Source organism: Labrus bergylta, chromosome 5 (genome assembly GCF_963930695.1).
Source record: "Labrus bergylta chromosome 5, fLabBer1.1, whole genome shotgun sequence".
Taxonomy (NCBI): domain Eukaryota; kingdom Metazoa; phylum Chordata; class Actinopteri; order Labriformes; family Labridae; genus Labrus; species Labrus bergylta.
Window position 1 is genome coordinate 29,448,369 of NC_089199.1, and position 19,241 is coordinate 29,467,609.

The 19,241-nt window shown below is 41.0% G+C and overlaps 1 protein-coding gene across 3 annotated transcripts in view; it reads right to left on the reverse strand.

The window, feature by feature from the left end:
* The window catches only part of fhit (fragile histidine triad diadenosine triphosphatase), a 294,062-nt gene extending 279,075 nt beyond the window's left edge, over positions 1-14,987 (reverse strand). For 2 of the 3 annotated variants that reach the window (XM_020639578.3, XM_065955376.1), the window contains exons 1-2: positions 14,807-14,935; positions 6,028-6,114 (exon numbers count right to left, since the gene is read on the reverse strand). The gene's annotated coding sequence lies outside the window, so the exon portion shown is untranslated. The other variant, XM_029278395.2, reaches the window with a different exon arrangement.
* Between the last annotated feature and the right edge of the window lie 4,254 nt (positions 14,988-19,241).

A 19,241-nucleotide genomic window follows, 5' to 3' on the forward strand; every position in this document is an offset into this window, starting at 1 on the left:
CATGAACTTTGCTGTTAACTTATTTTAACAAGGCTGTAATGGCTGACAAGTAGTCACAAAGTAACTATGGCACATCAAAGGGCCAACGGTTTCACATCTTTGTTGTATTACTTAGATTGGTTACACATCTTGTTAAAATAATGTGCAAAACTGACAAAAGCCTTTGCAGTTGCAGTATCCTTTCAATTAGAAAAGCCTTTTAATATTTACTTAAATTTGGGAGAGGGGAGAGTACAAGTTAACCTGACTGCTGTGCCATGATTCACTTTCCTTCTAAACTCTGACACCTGCTCTGACATGAGAGGAGACGGTGCTCTTTGGTCAGTGAGCGTGTGAGACACTGGCTGTGCTCTGAGTGTCAGAGAGAAACATTCAGAAGAAAATAGGACTGTCTGTCACAAATCACTATGTAACATTACTTTTATTTACACACCACAGTTGCTGGTAGGCTGAGCAATCAGTGTTGCGCCGTGTGTGCACTACAACAAAAAGTTTGTCTGTAAACCAGTAATGACGGTATTTCAAAAGTCCATGTAGTGGCAGAAGGTAATACCTGTACCGGTTTACCGCCAAACACTAGTAGACGATGACATTTCAAAAACAACTGCAATTTCAATGATAAAGAAACACATTTAAAAATCAGACTAAGGGACGCCGCTGGCCTAATGGTTAGTGCATACGCCCCAGGCACAGAGTCTGTGGTCCTCTAGGCAGTAGGCCTATAGTTCGAATCCCACCTGTGGCTCCTTTCCCACATGTCATTTCCCACTCTCTCTCTCTCTACCTGATTTCCCACTCTATCCACCATCCTGTCTCTTTATCAAAAGGCATAAAAAGCACAAAGATAATCCTTAAGAAAAAAATAACAATCAGACAAAGAATAAATAGTCAAAGCCGTCAGCTAAGATGCTTTAGATCTTTTTTAAGAGTAAAGTCCAAAAATCTTTCTGCAGTTTTTGCTTAACCAAAGGTGCTTCAAACACTATTGCCTTTAACAGACTTATCCAATTTGAGCAATATCCCAATCCATTGGCAAACAAAGAGCGTCCTACGTAATCAACAAATGGCACCTACACTACAGTCACGGTATACTGTAGTTGATGTTTTCCACAACTTAAAACGGTTTTGTTAAAGTATTGTTCATGTTATGCTAATGTAACACACAGCTAGAGTTTGAAATGGATCATGCTTACAGCTACTGAAACACTTGAAACAATATCGAAGTTATTGCACAGGATGTGAAGTCGAGTGTTGTGCAGTGAAGTCAGATGGACTTTTTGCTCATCCCACACCGCCAAAACCTCAGGGCTGGGTTATGCTACAAAAAAGAACCACCTTGTATGCCACGTTGTCAATCAAAAGTAATAGCTTTTCCAAGCAGCTACAGGCGAGGGTGGAATGAAAGGTTGGCCTTTATAGAGAGGTGGGAAACGCTGTTTCGTTTTAAGTATGTGCATAATAGACCACATTTTCAGACAGACAATCTCTCCTTGAAGACATCTGTCACGCTGTTATACATGAAGATTAAAAACAGAGATGTAGAGCTTTTCTTTCTACCGCCACACAGCTGACCATTCACAGTGTGAGGGGGGTGTGACAATTAGACTGGAGTGAAACAATTAAGTGTGACCAGAGGATAACAAGTTCATGTGTCAGAGAGCAAAGGCCTTGGTTTCCAGACGGCTCAATGGCACTTACTTGAGTGTGAATAAATGATGATGCTTGGCTAGGATCTGCAGAGAGGCAGCTGTGGTGTCTTTTTTTTTCCTTTGCCATTCAGCAGGTGCTGACATTGACGTACACTAAGCTCCAACCAAGAGACTTGAACCGCCGCAGCAGCAGCACTAACAGGATAGACTCGTCTGAAGGGCATCAAAAGTAAGCATGTTACTGCATATTCCTTATTGCACCACACCTTTTTCATTACATATGAATGACCCTAAAGGTAATTCGTTTTCATTATTTCTAACAATGAGCTAGCTTCAATAGCTGTAATATGAGCTGGCATAATGGGGCACTAAGGTTGTCATGATTTGCAATACTTGCATGGGATGCCACATGTTTTAAAGGTCACATATACTTATTTTCAAGCAAGTTTAAAAAAGTCTCAGAGGTCCCCAAAACATGTGTTTGAAGTTTCTTGTTCTAAATCCACTCTGATCCTGTATTTGATCATGCCTATAAACCCCTCTATTTCAGCCCTGCTCAGAACAGGCTGTTTCTGTGTCTGTACCTTTAAATATGTAAATGAGCTGCGTCTGACTACGCCCGTCTCTGGAAGGGCTTGGTCCGCTTGGGTTTTCTCGCTCCTTGCCCTATTGTTTACAGTGAGAAGGCAGTCTCAGAGGGCAAAACAAACACCTAGCTGTGGGAGTGTCACCCACCTGGGGAAGGGGTTACTGCCCTTTGTGATGTCATGAAGGGAAAATCTCCAAATGGCAGGCAAAAGACAGAGAGGATGGACTTTTCTTATTATTGGGGGTAGACAGACAAGAGTAGCATAATAGTGTATGTATTTTGCATTATATGTGACCTTTAAAAATATGTTACTGGAGTTCAAAAAAAAAACAAGAGCGTTTAAAGAAAGTCTACAGATCTTTAACTGGAAGCTTCTGAAAGCTGCTTAGTAAAAAGCAGCATGTTAAAAACAGCATTTTTTCTTAATCAAGTGCCCAAAATGTGCACAAGTCTGAAGAGGGTACTTGAATGACTGTAGAAGAATCCCTTGGGGTTAATTTATCAACGTCAAACAGGAGCAGTTAAAGTATAAGGCTCTCAGAGTGACGCAGCAAAAGTGACTCAGAATGAAAGATTTGTCCAATAATGTGAAAAATAGACTGAAGCTCATCATTCTATCCTGACTCTCACGTCTCTATGTAGAGGGTTCACACATTTTTTCCAATGGTAAGCAATTATTCTTCTAAATGAAAATACTCTTAGAAAAGTTCTTACAAAGTACAGAGCTCGCACCTCCATAGTCATATTGTGAAAGTACAGGAATGTAAGTGCCTCTACTGAATAGGCTTAATGACTTCAATGTGGTGTCATTGCCCTACAGTATGTTCTGCTTTGATATAAAGTGTTGGTGTGCATGTCAGTAGTTTCCCTTTGATACAGGGAAAAGAAGGCAAGTCAGCTCCACACAACGGATGAAAGAGTGAAAAACTTTCTCCTGAATATTCTGACGATTCTCAAGAAGGCGTGTTTCGTTTCAAGACAAGAGACTTAACTTTTAAGAACATAATTGATTGTTACCGACTATTGCTATTAGTTGTTATTGAAATCTGAATGACATCTGATTTTGAATTTTTTCCCCTCAACAGCACTCATAGCTGCAAAGCTCGGAGCAGCAAATTAGCGACTTCTCGTGGAATGAATGGGGTTGGAATTAGTCTCTCAGTGGATTGGTAGAAACTTCATTCTGAAGCACTGCGAGCTTGCAAATACTGATGAATGAGCCATTTGCTTGCTCACAGCTCTTCACAAGGGTTTGTTTGCACCACAGTTGATTCGCATTAATTTAGCACCGAGAATGAATACTGCTATGTGAAGCACTGTGCTGGTGGGTTGCCATGTTGTAATGGCCAATTGTGTACCACTCACCCAAGTAGGAACATTTCAAATGTGTAGCACATATTATTTTAAGTAGTAATTCAAAGAAAGACTGTTTTGAATGTTTGTTTGGCTATCTGTCGAACCAATGATGACAGAAAATGTATTTAAAAGACAATAATTATTAGTTTTATGCCTCTAAGAGCTGTTGAAGTTGCAGTTTACATCCTTTGGTGACGACAGAGTAACTCCAGTCCCGCCAACTGTGTTGTTGTCGTATCCGTGTTTACATCATGTTTACATGGACGGGACGGCCTTGTGCACAAAGCTGTTTTAGTCAAGGACTAGAGAAAAGAAGAAGAACATACTCACTGCTTGGATAGCACATAAGCATCTTTAGATCATGGTCATTCCGTTTCAATTTATGTTCAATATGAAGCTATGAGCTAATCAAAGTGTGCTAACATTAGCATGCTAACACAACAATGCAGGCCACAGTTGATTTCAGCTCGAGCGAAGGACAATTGTGCTTAGTAATGGTGTGTTCCAATTCATAACTCCTTCATGTGAACGTGAGTGGAGAGGGGTTGGAGGTGTGTCTCTGGAGGAGAGCGGAGGCTTAAGAATAGCGGCGGTGTCACCAAACAGCAGTTTGTTTTGATTTCATGCCGGTGCTCAATGGCGACATCTACTGGATCAAAATAGTCGCACATTCTTCCTTTACACAGGAGACATTGCTCTGCTTTCCTTTAGAGGAGGGACTAACTTCAGAAAATGTCTCTCTTCATTCTCTTTGGCACATACAAAGCTCTTCTGAAAATGTCTGGACGTCTCTTTAACGGGCTACACGAGAACCGAGTCCGTGTGATATCAAAGTGAGGCGATGTGTGAATGCAGCAGACAGTTGTCTCGGGTGTTCACAGCAAGCAGGTGGGGTGTCGATGACACCTTTCAACTCACAGACCTCTGATACTCTCTGTTTTTCCACCCTTCTATCTGTATACATGGTACATCCTCATCCATGTTGTAATGAGTCTGAAGAAATTACTTCAACCATATAGGTGTATCTGTACCTAAACATGGTCTTCACCATGGTTTCACATGGTCAGTCACATGGCTGTGTGTCTTATATACCAAAGGGCAAATCCAGACAGTTGGACGTGATGGTCTGAGATTGTTTGGAGGTTGTCGTTCTGCCACACTGGATGTCACTGTTACTAGACACTTCTTAAAACAGCAAAATGAAAAGTTATGGTGGTATAGAGAGAGGAGACAACATGTATTTGTCTCCTCTCTCTATACCACCATAACTTTTCCAAGCGTTCTCAGATTAAATCATTGTCTCGGATATTGAACAAAACAAAAGCGAAGTAGAGGCAATACAAGTCCTCGCAGATGTTGCCTTGGATTTAGGGTTCACAAAAATGGGACAGGTGTAAGGTTACACTGAACTTACCCTTTGACCTCTAATGCTTTGATTCTGATCAGTTCTTACTGGAGTCCCAGATTACACTTCTGCCAAACTAGAACATTTTACAAGATCTATCTGCTAAGTCTTAATTTAGAGGACTGCATCCTTCTACGAGTGCATATGAAGACCGATTGTGTCACAGCGACACGTCGAAGGCTATCCCATTTCGAAGGCTCCTTCAAAATGTGGCTGACAAATGTGCCAACTTTCCCATGTCACAAAAGATTCATCCAGAGCATCCTCCCTGGCCCAACACATCCTGAGATTCACTGAGTGCCAATTCAAACCAGATGGCCAAAGATTGCACTTTCATATAAGTCATTGGTTAAACTCTGTTGAAAAGCTAACGATAAAAAAAAGGGTCCTTAAAACGTTGGATCTGTTTGATTTTTCCGACAAAGCTCCCTGAGGTTGCTAGGCAGCAGGAGTGATGCTTAGTAATGAAAGGGTAGGGCGGGAACAGCCCATGACGCAAACAGGAAATCCTCATTTCAGTTCGACCTGAGCGGCCTACCCAGGTTAAGAAGGCTGTCGAAGGATGCTACCCCCTGAATTGGGACACAGCTATCATGTTCACAAGGATGGGATGGGAGTTATGTCACAGCCCTTTATCTTTTTTGTTAAACAATCATCACTTGATTATTCTGTAATGTAATGAAATGAAACATTGGAGCACCGAATGACTTTGGCCAACAAACTGTCATCACTGTGCGCCATACAGAAACTTCCCTGACATTAAACCCAGACATACGATGACTCCTGCTACAGCTTTTGCCTGCACTGATGGTCCAAATAATTGTGAAAATTCTAAACCTGCTTTTGAATCATTACAGAAGATTTCCATTTGTGCAGAAACAATGGCTACCATAGGGGGGTCAATCTTTCTAAGACATGTTATAACAATGGTGTCTGCAATGTGTCAAGAGCACACAAGTTGTAATTATTTGGTTAAAAGAATCCAATTGCACATTCAGTAAGCAGTGTTTGAGCTGTGTAATCTTTACCTTTTAAAAGGTGACTTCTCAGTGCTGCAGCTGGGAGCTTGAGTTCGTGACAGACACAGGATACACCGGCTGCTCTGCTCTCTTTGCCTGTGGGAGGAGAAAGCAAGACGGATTTGATCTTTGATGTAAATGGGAGAACCACCAAGGAGGAGAGGCGGAGCATTGATATTCTGCTTGAGGTCTGGCCGAGTCCCGATGTCCACACCTTGACGTTGACCTCGTGACCTCACAGTGAAAATCATTTGGCAGCTCCTCTGCCCTGCAGCAGTTTGCATGCACATAGAGCAATTTTGAGAAGCCGCTTTCCAACTTACTATTGTTTCGATTTCCACACAGTACCAAGACAGACTAGAGAACAAGCAAGAGTTCCCCGGCAACATGAAGGTTTAAATATGAGTCAATTTATATTTCATGGTATATATCAAAGAGAAAAACATTCAACAGCACCAAATATGTAGAAAATATGTATTAGCACTCCAGCGCCTCAAAATGAGACTAATTCCTCCAGCTATTTCTATCTCAATTTAAATATGACATCAACATTGCCATGTATAATTTGAGAGACTTGTTTTTTTTTTTACTCCTCACATACACGTTGGCCATACGCCAGATAGTGCACGATCATATTAAAACACTGTTTATATTAGTATTGCAGTGAGTCAGAACATATGAAGAGCTGTAGGTTTAATAAAGAGGAGCCATTGGGTAATGTCTTAAACATGCATTCTTCCTTTGGCCAGCAGGGGGAGACTCCATCAGCTGTAAAAATAAGTTTTATTGGATGTAAATCCACAAAAAAAGGGTAAGGAGTAGGGCTGGTAATCTTTGGGTGGCTCATGGTTCGATTTCGATTCCTGGGGTCATGATTCGATTGAGAATCAATTTTTTGATTCAAAACTATTCTGGATTGATGATTCAAAGTCTATTTTTGAATGAGTACATACTTCAGGATCTACTCCATTCATCTGTGAGACTGACTGAATTTCTTGCTGCTCCATTTGGCAAGAGCTAGCATTAGCATTTAGCAGGAAGGGACTGATTAGACCCGTTTAAATCTATTTAAAATCTCAGAAGGTAAGAATCTCGATTTTCACATAATTCGATTATTTTCTCACCTCTAAAAAGGAGTCTTATGACCTGTCATTGAAAAGTCACTACTTCTGATAACTGTGAACCAGGACGGAGGAAGATAGTGATGGGCGATAACCAAAACTTAATTTAATAAAAACTATGGTCACTAAACATTTGGTTTGACGTCCTGATGACTTAGTCCACATACAACAGACGATCCCAACCTAAGAACCTCCACTACTTGAGGCCTGGATTTCATGATTCGATTAAGAAGGATGGCCCAAAAGTTTGTTTTCAGATGTTTACTGGCGTCAGCTGCTGTCACAGTCCCTGCTAGTGAAACAGGAAGTGTGGAGACAGGAGGAGAGGGGGGAGTTCGGAAGGGAGTCAAAAACACGATCCAAAATTACTCTCAGAATTCATGGTACAAGAGCTCATGGTCATCCTATGGTCTTGTAAAAACTGAAATAAATGATTTGCATTTCAAATACAAACATAAATAATCTAAATAAAAAGGTCACTTTTTGAACTGACCTTTAATTGATTAGTTATCCATGGTCACAGAGAAACAAAAACATAGCCTACATATACATAAAAGTATTTTTTCCAAAGTAGAATCAACAAACTGCTGTATATCCTCTGTGGTTTTAAATGACCTATGGACAAAACAACATCTGCCTGACGATACAGAACAGTTTTATAAATGTAGTTCTATTTATCTGAAACAAAGTCCCAGAGTGCCTGCACAAGGAGGCGGGCCTCCCAGTGAACACGGTGCTGACAGAAGTGACCTGCAGGTGGGTTTCATTGCCAACCCCCGACCTACATTATAGCTGCTGTTGGGTTTGAAGGACTTGTTTTCTAATTTGAATGTCTTTTTAATTAAAAAACGGACTGCTACAATGCAATGCTTCAGGACAAGCCAAAAGAAATCCCACTTCCCAGAAAAATTTAAAGTGTTATGTCACTGACATGAAAGATTCTGACGAATATGTAAACAGCAGCGCTGCCATGATTGTTAAGATGTACGAGGGAGAGAATCCTCTCTGCAGACCTGACCTCTAAAGTCATCTCAGGAGCACTTTATGGGTGGTTATAAAACATTCAACCTATTTTAAGATATCAAATCAGATACCTGTGCTGAATTTTACAAAACTGTCATTTCACTTTTATTCAAGCCCTTTTCCCAGAGTGATTCCACAAAGCTCCGCCGTTCTTACGCCTACCATGACAGCATTATATCGTGTCCCAGTCTGGGAATAGACATAGCATAATGCCTAATTTCCGCATACTCTGTCAGCGCCACACACCATGCCGTAGTTCGCTGCCACTCTAGTCGATCATTGTGTTTCCACAGCGGGCGACGCAGTCCGTCTCCGGAATGTTCCACCAGCGCCACTACAGTTTCAAAACATGCTGCAAGTCTATTATCAACGGAGTACGCTGCAGGTACGCATCAAGTTGGACATAATATGACAACCTGAGGTCTCCCGCGTGGTCTTTTTTCTTCTCCTGTGATGTTTCAGCTGCTGCGCTCAAGTTCAACGCGGAAAGCAGAAATGCACACACGGCGCTGCTCGCTTCCCCAATCCTGTCTTGCCCCTGCAACGCCTCCGTTACTACCTCTGATGCCAGCACAGAGTTGCAATCACTTTGTCCCCCCCCATAACACCTTCATTTACGTTCATAATGAAGGCGAAACCTCACAGGGGGGTAGATATCTTCTCTATGAATAGGGCTTAAAGTTGATAATGGAACCCTAGGCCGACGTAAAACGACTGGATCTGCATCCCACATGCAACAAAGTCAAAGAGGATAACTTGTGTGCATCAGGGACATGAATGATGCACAGCAAACATGTCTGCACGTTGGGCAGGCTGGGAAAAAAAAAAACAGCGCTTTGAGAAATCAGACGCTGCTCTGTTGAATTAAACATGAGGCAGAAAGGAAACCAAATCAATTGTGCGAGGTATTGTTGTGGCATGAAGAAAGGGTGCATAATTGATACTGGCTGCCTTACATTATGCGTCCCCTGTTCACAAATCTCCGTGTGGAGTTATGACGCAAAGCAGGTCAGGGGATCCGAGGGATACAGTGTCACCGATCTAATGATGCACACAGTTAATGCTTTATGCAAATATGCACCGCTGGCTCCACCAGGGCTTACATGCATCAATGCAAATTAGCACTGGTTCAAATACGAGAAAAAAATAGCAGCAGAGATTTTATTTTTTTTCTCTTGGATAAATCAATTAACTTGCTTGATGCTCAAGTCCACACATGTTGTGATTTGGAAGACCTGTGCATTACATCCCCTGAGCATCACTCACCAAAACACCCTTATCTTATCACGTTTGCAGAGACGTTTTCATCCACATCCAAAGAAGACTAATTACAGCCTCGAACCCCCAGAAGACTGTGACAACCCCTGGAGACGACACCGGGTGGTAAGACAGCAAAGCAAAGTAATCCCTTACATTTCTCATTCAAAGTTATAAAAAACAGCCTGCACAAAACATGACATACGTCTTATCAATAGCAGTGAATCATGGCAATGTCCGTCAGTTTGGTTGCAGTAATATAAGTAGGGGGAGTTGAGCACATAAACCTCATGAATTGAGGAATATTCGTCAAAAAATGTGTGTCTATTTTTACCTTATGGACAGATGGCTGACATTAGGAGGGAGAAATCCTGCGAGCATCCTTTACAGCACCAATGAGGGCTAATTAAATACTTCTTTTTTTTTTCTTTTTTTTTTAAAGAAATGATTCTGAAAATTAATTTGAAAACAGCTGGTCTTCTCCAACCCCCTGACACTTCCCAGCACCTCAGCCTCTGGACGTACACAAATTAAAGTTTAATCTATTCTAGATGAAACATAAAGGTTTGGGACACTGAAAAACACACACAGGTAAAATAATGTAAACCTCCTGTATGTTGAAGTTAGCCCTAGTTAGGCATGTGTTGAAAATAATGACTCTCAATGAGACACTATCTACTGCAAGAGACTACAGCAATGCTAGCTGCTCAGTAGGATGTTTGGACCTCAATGCTAATGTGGACAGGAGTTGAGAACTAGCATGTATGCTAAAACACTTCAACAATGCTTCAGGTTCGTCCGATGTTTCTGTGATGTCGATGCCAAATAAAGTCTTTCTAATGTAAGTGATCTCCATCCAAATCAGCAGCTAGACACCGATAACTAGAGCTGTGACATATCAATGTGGAAAAATATTGTCGCCCTGACTCATGTGAGACAAATGTCGCTATCCTAGTTTAAAAACCATACGGCACTGTCAACAGATTTCCCTGGCAGTTTGAGTCAACATGTTGTCACTTCATGACTCTTCATGGTGGTGCTGTGACGTGACTGAGGGTGAACTGAAGTTAATTGGCCAACGAAGAAGTTCACAGTGGAATAAAAGAAGAGGATGACAGCAAGAGAATGTCCGATGGCGGTGAAAGAAGCATGATGATGAGAAGTGAAACCGACACCAAACTGCAGTGGATAACAACATTAATCTTTGCCTTTTAAAGGGAAATGTATATTCTTCAGTGGATCAGATATTGTAATCATTGTATGATTGTATGATTGGGGATAATGCCGTTATCGTGGGCCACATATCGTTGATTGGGTCCTATTGTGATGTTACCCTGAGCACAGCTACAAAAGTGCGGTATTCAAGGAGCAATATAATGTATCTGTCACAGAGGAGTAATGGGGGGGACTAAGTGAGCCCACCTCTGTGCAGCCATCAGGGGCGTTACAGGAGGGGGGGGGGGGGGGGGAATCGGCAGAGCCAGCAGAGAGAGAACAGCACTGTGTGTCGGAGCTGCTGCTGTTTCTGTGACACCATTACGCAATGGGAACTTATAGACTTGGACTCCAATGTTTCACCATTTCAGAATCAATGACGGCGAAGTCGTCTTTGTTTTGGTGCTGCTGCAGATTAGCACTCTGAAAAGGACTAAAAACAGCTAGCACTGTTTAAAATAAGGATGCTGAGGGCTGGAAACGCTGGACTGCATTGGTTTTGTAGGCTGTGCACGCACCAAAAAATATAAGTGGAAACAGACCTTTAGGCTCTGTAAGAGCATCTGAACCAGGGTGTTTACAAAAGGTCCAAACAGGTTTGCATTTCGAACAACCTGCAAATGTTGATTGCATCTAATTTAAAAAAAATGCCATTTACACTTTCAAAAATAGCTTTTCAAACAATTCAGATATGGAAAAAACAATCTGTCTGGCACTGTGAACGGGATGCATGCATAGCAGGGTGTTAAACACATGTGGCCATGTTGTCAGGTGAGCTTAATCCCAGACGTTTTTTTTCAATACTTAGGGGAAGCTGCAGCTCATAGAGTACAGTCAGCGTAGTGATAAAAGGTAAATTTGTATGCGACACTTGGCTTTGCATTTCTTTAAACGTTTTACCGTGTGCATGTCTAAGCCGGTTAGCTAAGGTTCCCAAGCATGTTACATGGGTTTCCAATGACACAGTAACAGCTAGTGGTAATGAATATATTAAAGGCTAGAGGTAAACCATAACTGTAAACCTCCGAGTGTTAAAAAACCATCAACCAGGACTCTGGGTGTGCAGCACAGGGGCACCACCTCCAGAGCAGAGAAACGTCTTCTGTCTGATTTAATGACAGCACATGTGACGATCATACTCCTGGACTTAAAATACACCGCCAGTCGAAAACAAGCACCCTCAGCCTCCTGTAAATCCAGCATTTAAGAAGTATTCAAATGTAGTCTCACGACATAAAGACTGTAGCCCTCTGTTCCTCAGAGAGATGTTAGACATTAAAGTGATGCATGTTCCAGTGAAAACAATCAGCCTGGTTTTCTGACACGTTCATCGAGTCCCACGGTGAAACTGAAACGTGTGTAAAGTGATGAAGAAACCATCATTACAGAAACATCCTCAAAACAAACAAAAAAAAAAACAGTGAAATAGGCTCAGCTTAAAACAAATTAGTTTCTAGTTAAAAAACAACAACAACAACAACAAAGGCCTACTAAGTTGCGTGTTACAGTCTGCACCACTTGAAGTATTAGCTGTGCAACAAGTTTCCCCTTCAGAAAATCTTGTTTTATCATATTGTTGTGTAGCGAAAAGATATTAAACTTTTAAAGCCCTTTTCACACATGCAAAGAAGAAAATGTCTAGAAATTAAAATTTTCTATAAATTCTCAGGATCATTTCAGGAAGTTCTTTTTTTTTTTAAGACAGCCTGCACCTGAATGTTTCGTCTTTCACACGTGTCACTCAGAGCTGGAGATTTTGACAAGTCATGACAAGTCACAACGTAACGTTTACAACATATCCAAGATGGCAGACAGAGCATTCCTGATTAGTAGGAGAATTTTTGATGCAGTATTATTGGGACCAATCGGTAACTATTGATGCTTTACTGGCTGCAATATGTTTTTCAATGATAAATGTGTTTCCTAAGAGTTTTTCTCAGGACCTTGAATGCTTCGATTACTAGTGTGACATCGCCCAGTCTCTTGGTTTGGCGTCTGGAAACATACACGTTATAACCTGAATCAGCACAATGTATAAAACTACAGTATGAAAATCGCAAATTTTGTGACCTCAGATACCACCGTGACTTTTCTTAAGCTGTGCAGACGTGTGTTGGTGATGAGCAGGGCTTCGTATTCATCCATAGTGTAGGAAACTTTAAATAAAGTACTCACACCCACAAAAGCATCCCAGTGCAAGCTGGGTACTGTTGAGGGTTAAACAGAGTTTAAACATGGCAACCCCAGCAGGCTCAACAAGGAGAGGACCTTCAACATGCTGCAGGCAGTTTCTGCATTCTGCTTACCATTCAAGAAACAACTCCAACGCTAGGCCACCTGCCCCCGAAAACTACAACGTCTCTATTTCTCTTTTTTACATCTACTCAAAAAAAACACAAAGCAATATGACAGGTGGAGCTTGAGTGGGCCCTCTCTGACTCCAGGACTCTTGTGGATTTCCCTCTTGGGCCTCTTGGCCGTCCTCCTGGCTGTATTGATCGAACTATTGTCCTCTGACTCCAAACACAGAAGACAAAGAGCCAGAGGATATTTCTAAAAGCTTCAGTCTCTTCCTGTAAACAAAACAACAGTGTATGTAGCGGTTTCATAAAACCAAGGCCTACTTTGGGACAAACAACAGACGTGATCTTTAGCACACTATACAATGTGAAAGGCCAACTTTACAATATTGAAGTGTGGGGTGGCCTAGTGGTTGATTCGTGTGACCTAGAAGAGAAGCTGTTGACCTTAGAGCGCCGGCCCAGGTTTGAGTCCGGCCTGTGTCCACTGTCCTGTCCCTCAATAAAAGACATAACAAGCCCAAAAATGTGTCTTTAAAAAATATATATTCAAGTGTTCCAAGTCAAGATATTCCAGTGTTTCTCATAGAAGGACGATGTACTGAGGCGTTAGAGTTAATGGGGAGGAGGGGGGGGAGGTTTATTTATGTTTTAATGGTGCTATATTCTCCAACTTATTTGAGTTTGTGAACAAACGACTGATCATCTTCCTTCTCTTCCATTCCCTTACACACACACACACACACACACACACACACAGGCCTGTCCTGATATTCATCAGCAGTACCTTAGAGACGTGTTTAAAATGTTTCACTTGATTTTCTGACTTCACATCAGGGGATCAGCACTTATTGATGATGACACTCATCACAACGATCACCGCAGCCGCAGAAAAAATATTGCGACAGCATCAGAAGCTACAGTTTACAAAAAAAAAAAGAGAAGACTCCGCACCTCAAGTGGTGCATTTCCAGCAGGGGCATCGTACAATCAGAGGACAGAGAAAAAAAGCTCGGAAATAAACCCGGGGCGGGCATAATTATATACATCAGCGGCCCGCCTGAGTATTTTCTATGTCTAAAGAAACACTGCACTCTAACAATGTCTCCAATGACTACACTTACCTTACATAATTCATGTTTACGCTCTAAAATGACCGGAGGACTTATTCTGCACTCACTTGATCATAGGTTTTTTTGTTTTTTTTCCTTTCTCCACATTGTAGCTTTCAACACAGTCGTGTCCCTGCAAAAGTTTAAGTTTACAATATTGAGACCGTCATGGAAAAAGAACCCACATTGTCATAAAGAGTGATCAATCTAAAAAGATGATCGTGTTGTATATAATAATATCAGAATAAATTGATTTTTTTGTTTTTGTTTAAGTTTCCCCCCCCTATAACCCTCTGGCGACCCCACTTTGTAAAACACTGAAATAGTGGATCCAGAATCCACCTTCCACGAGCTGCCAGATCACAGTAAGCAACTACATGTTAAGTGCTACGCCAAACCCCCTCAGAAAATTGTGCAAGTTCAGTTTTGTTTAGCTCTCTGTCGAATATAAATACCTCTTAATGATGCATTTATGCTTATTTCAAATATTTATGCATCGTTGGAGAATTCGGCGTTCATAGTTTACTCCTCCCCCTCCCCCCCTCACTGGACTTTATTCACTGATTCAGAAGTAAAGGGGTCAGTGTTCAGACGCAGCTTCCATGGGGAGGCAGGCATGACTCGTCTCGCTGCATGGAACAAACCGTTCTTATGCATTACTGAGTCGCCTTGCAGTGTTTTCTCTTCAAGGTGTTACATCGTTTGACATCGACTGACATGCTTCCGGATGTCTTCGTTGACATGCACACAGAAAACCCACCCTTAATTCGTCACAGCCGCGGAAACATCGACAACAAAGAGGGTCACGTCTTCTTTTTTAACACCGCTGAATGTCTCACAGAAAAGTACTCCTGACAGCACGTTCACACATCGCACAAATGCTGCACACACTCACCTTCCACGCTCTTCGGAATGCTCGCTTTGCATTGTGGGAAATGGAGTTTATAAAATGCGCGCGGCGGTGGGTGAAACACGGCCGTGCGAGTTTCAGAGAACTACAAATACCAAAGAGTGATGGGACGATGCTCTGTGATGCGTTCAAGGCGGATAGGAATTATTTTGACAGCTTTAGCTGTAATGAAAAAACACATTATTTAAAACTTATTATGCTTTGTTATTGATATTGTATTTACTCTTTCTATTAAAGGGAGTCTAATGGTGATAAAAAATGACTATTTTATGACAGAGATATGTTCAGCAGAAACATAAATGCCTACAGTAAAAGCATTAATGACATGGTGTAGTTACCTCTATGTTAGAAATCTTAACTGATGTGATACTGAGTTCATCTCCAGCTATCTAAGCATAAATTGATAAAGTCTGACATGTCAAAATACACTTTTTTTAGAAAACAATTTAAATGGGGCATCCAGAATCAGAAATACTTTATTAATCCCAGAGGGCAATTTGATTTTTACAGTTGCTCCAAAATATACAATACAGCAGTAGAAATATAGTAATAAATATATTAATCAAATAGAATAGGAATGTAAGTAAGATATCAATAATAGGTACAATAAATATTTAGTCAGATAGAATATATACACACCTTATAATATATACACATCCTTCAAAATATCCCGTGTTTCTTTATTGAAAACATATCCTTCCCACCTCTTTACATTTATCCTACATCAGAACCAGCTAAAAAAACAAACAAACACAAAAAAGTGAAAAATATTCTCATTCCAGAGGTCCAATAATTCAAACTTTTGAGTGTGATGCTCTGCAGAGCAGCTCGTATTTGCAAATTAGAAAAATACAGCATTGGAAGAAAAAGTCTAGCTATGCAGAGTTGCACATCACAGCCATCATGGGACCCATTAACACCCCCTATCAATTTAAAAAGGGGTTTAACAGACAAGGGTGATTTTTGGACAAGCCCAAATTGGTGAATGACAGCACGATACATGAACAGCTGCAAAGTTTATGAAGCTTTTTATTTCAGTTGTAAATTAATTGCCATGAAAGTGAAAAAAAGAGCGTTTTACTGCCAGACATCCACGAATACAAGACTTCTGTCATATAAAAAGTAACAATTTGTCAGCCTCAGCACGAGAGCTTGATAGCAGTAGATACATGTATTGATGAATTGTCAGCCAGATGTGAGAGAGGAGAAGTCAGGCAGCATCTGCGCTGCAACAGACTGACACACCGTTAAAATGTCTTATTTGTTGAGAGAATCACGATCCTGCCTTTTAAATCTCAGTCTCACAGCTCGCACTCTGAAGGGGGATCATCATTCTGATCGAACAAAAGATTTTAACACCTCTGAAGCTTAAAGACAGCCATATTTTCTATTTTCCACAAGTACAAAGCATTACATTGAAACCCTGCTATAAAAGTAAGGCGTATCCATGGAGATGCTTCTCTGCCACTTGGTCAAGATAAAGATCACTTAAAAAAATATATATATATCTCCAACATGTTGTAGGCTAGTTTGTAATAAATGTGCAGTACAGTATAGGTTGTTAGAAACATGGATCGACATGGGGCCAACAAAGAACAGAAATCTTAAGATTTTCACACAATTATTGCACCATTTAGCGCTTTCTCAAACATTTTCACACATATGCTGCAAAGGGAGCAATTATGTAAACTGCTATTTTAAGGTGGAAAGGTTACATATTGTTGGCATAAGAGGCCCATGTTGCAAAAGATGGATCTTGTGGCAGTAAATCAGTAGAACAGGATGTCAGCAGATAAAATGGTAGTGAGCTCCCCACAAAGGACATTTAAAAGTCTGTACCAAATGTTATGACAGCATATTCGTTTTTTCAGATATTTTATCCCAAAGGCAGAATTCTGAACCCTCTTGTTTGCACTAAAGTAAATTCCAGGGAATCACATACTCCTTCATTTCCTTCAATAATCCTGTAACACTGCAAATGTGTTACACGTCAAAGTTAACATATTCACACTCAACTGTGATTGTAAGGCCTAGCACCACTTGGGCGGGTATTTTTGAAAACTGAGTTTTTTCTGTGCACTTTTTCCTTTCGTACACAAACAGCGTTTTAGGTCACTGAAATGAGCGTGATCTAGAAACACAGTTAAGCAGTGAGTACAGTATGTTATTCTTCTCTTCTCTAGTCCCTCAATTAAACAACTTTTATACACGAGGGGAGGAGTCAGCCGGCCGTCCGGGTGATGTAAACAAAGTGAAGATAGGACTCTGAAAACTCTGAAAACATCAGAGACAGTGGGACTCGGGTGTTACACCCATTGTAGACAGTCATGACTCACAGAGTTATTTTCAGAGGATATAATTGATTTCTATTACATTTAAGTGTGAAAAATCACATATAAAGCCTTTAAGGTGTTTGTGTAGACCGGGAAAACGGCATTTTGGGCTTGTAATGTCATGCTGTGTGCTGGTTTCTACTCTTTTTGACGTCATTGTGCGACACTGTCACTTTAATTTGAGATTATTGTGATGTCAGACGTGGCCAAACTAGCGCTGGTGCTAATGTTGCTAACTGGACTTTTAACATGCTAACACATAGCCACACAGTTACTCTCCCACTATGTTGACGAGCGGAGACACCTGAATGGACATCTTTGTAAACAAAATGATCATCGGAGAGGAATGGTGATAAAATTTGAGCAAGTCAAGGTCATCGCTTTTGACTTGACGTGCTCCTGACAGGCGTAACATTTGCGTTTTGCGTTTTCATGTGGACGAAGATGTTGAGAAGTAAGCCAGTGGAAAACCTCTGTTTTAAAAAATACCCGCCAACATGTGGACTAGGCGTAAGACAACACCACCACCGACTGCAATCTATCCCACGATCCCTGTGCAACATGAGAGAGTGATCACTGTTGTTTTTACAATTTCACATTCAGCCTACATTTAAAACGCGTCCCAAAAAAAGATACCCTCAAAAAAGGGAGAAATCCAGAATGAGAGAGTGGTAATGCTTTGCAAAATCCCAAACTGGCTGTTCTCTTCTTTGAAGCTTCATATTTATTCTAAATGCAGCTTTGATAAGGCATCAAAAGTGCAGCGCCTTCTTTGTGGCAGCAAACAAACACCCAGTAAAACAAACAAAAAAAAAGACATCAGATTATCCATTTCTAAATTTACCCCCCACCCCCAAGTCTTGTTCAGAAAGCTCTACAGCACATGCCAAAATGTGATTTCCACAGAAGTGAAGTGAAAAAGAAAAAAAGCTTTTGCTGATATTCTTTATCAAGCATTTCTGTTGTTACATAAGGGTTGAGTCATTCTTCATGTTTCCAAGGATGAGAATATTATGTTGGTTTTTGGTGCAGGTAATATAAACGCTCCCTAAGCTGCTTTGCAACCACGGAGCTGATAAGCAGACAGCCTCCACTGTATTCAACCCCTGTGTTAGAAAAACACTTCTACAAAATGCTGTTCACTCGTCTAATTCATCTGTAGTCAGAAATACAACACGTGTCACAGCTTCTGCCCACAAAGAACACCACACTATTAAAAACCCACACAATGTACATGATCCTGCTTATTATTTGGCCACGTTTCCACCAGGGCCGTTCGGTTCATGTTTAGTTCACTACAGCATCAAGTTATTGGTGTTTTCACTGTCAAGAGTTGGGAATGGTACCAAAAGTATCCTCCTTTTTTTTTGCTACTTATCTGCTGGGGTGCATACCAATCTGACCCTGGAGGCTGGAGCTGGACACACTGCAGTCGGTTTATTGGTGGAAAGAATCGTCACTTCCTGTGCGACATCAGTAATAATGGGTAAACACAAATCACCCCATGGTTAAATATCCTGTGGATTTGAAGAGAGTAATCTCAAGGCTGTTTTTTGTTTTTTTGCGGCTAATGTCAGCGCATAGCACCGCCCAATGGACGACCTTGAAGGTGTATACCTCGGCTTCACGTCCTCCATTGTTGCATACAGTTGTAGGTGGAAAAGAGGCATAAAGTATGGAGACTTCTATCCGTCAGGTCTCGAGACATAAAAGGAAAAATTTCACATATCACTGGAGTTCAATTATCGGTGGTAGATCATACATTTTCACCAGAATAAAACCCTTCTTTCTGTTTTTTGGAACATTTGCAGCACACGAGAAAGAATAAATATGGGGCGGCTGTTGCTTAGTGGAAGAGTGGGTCTTCTGTTTCTCAACTGGATGGTCAGGGGTTCAATACCCAGCTCCTGCAGTTAATTGTCAGGATAGGATAGGATAGGATAGGATAGGAT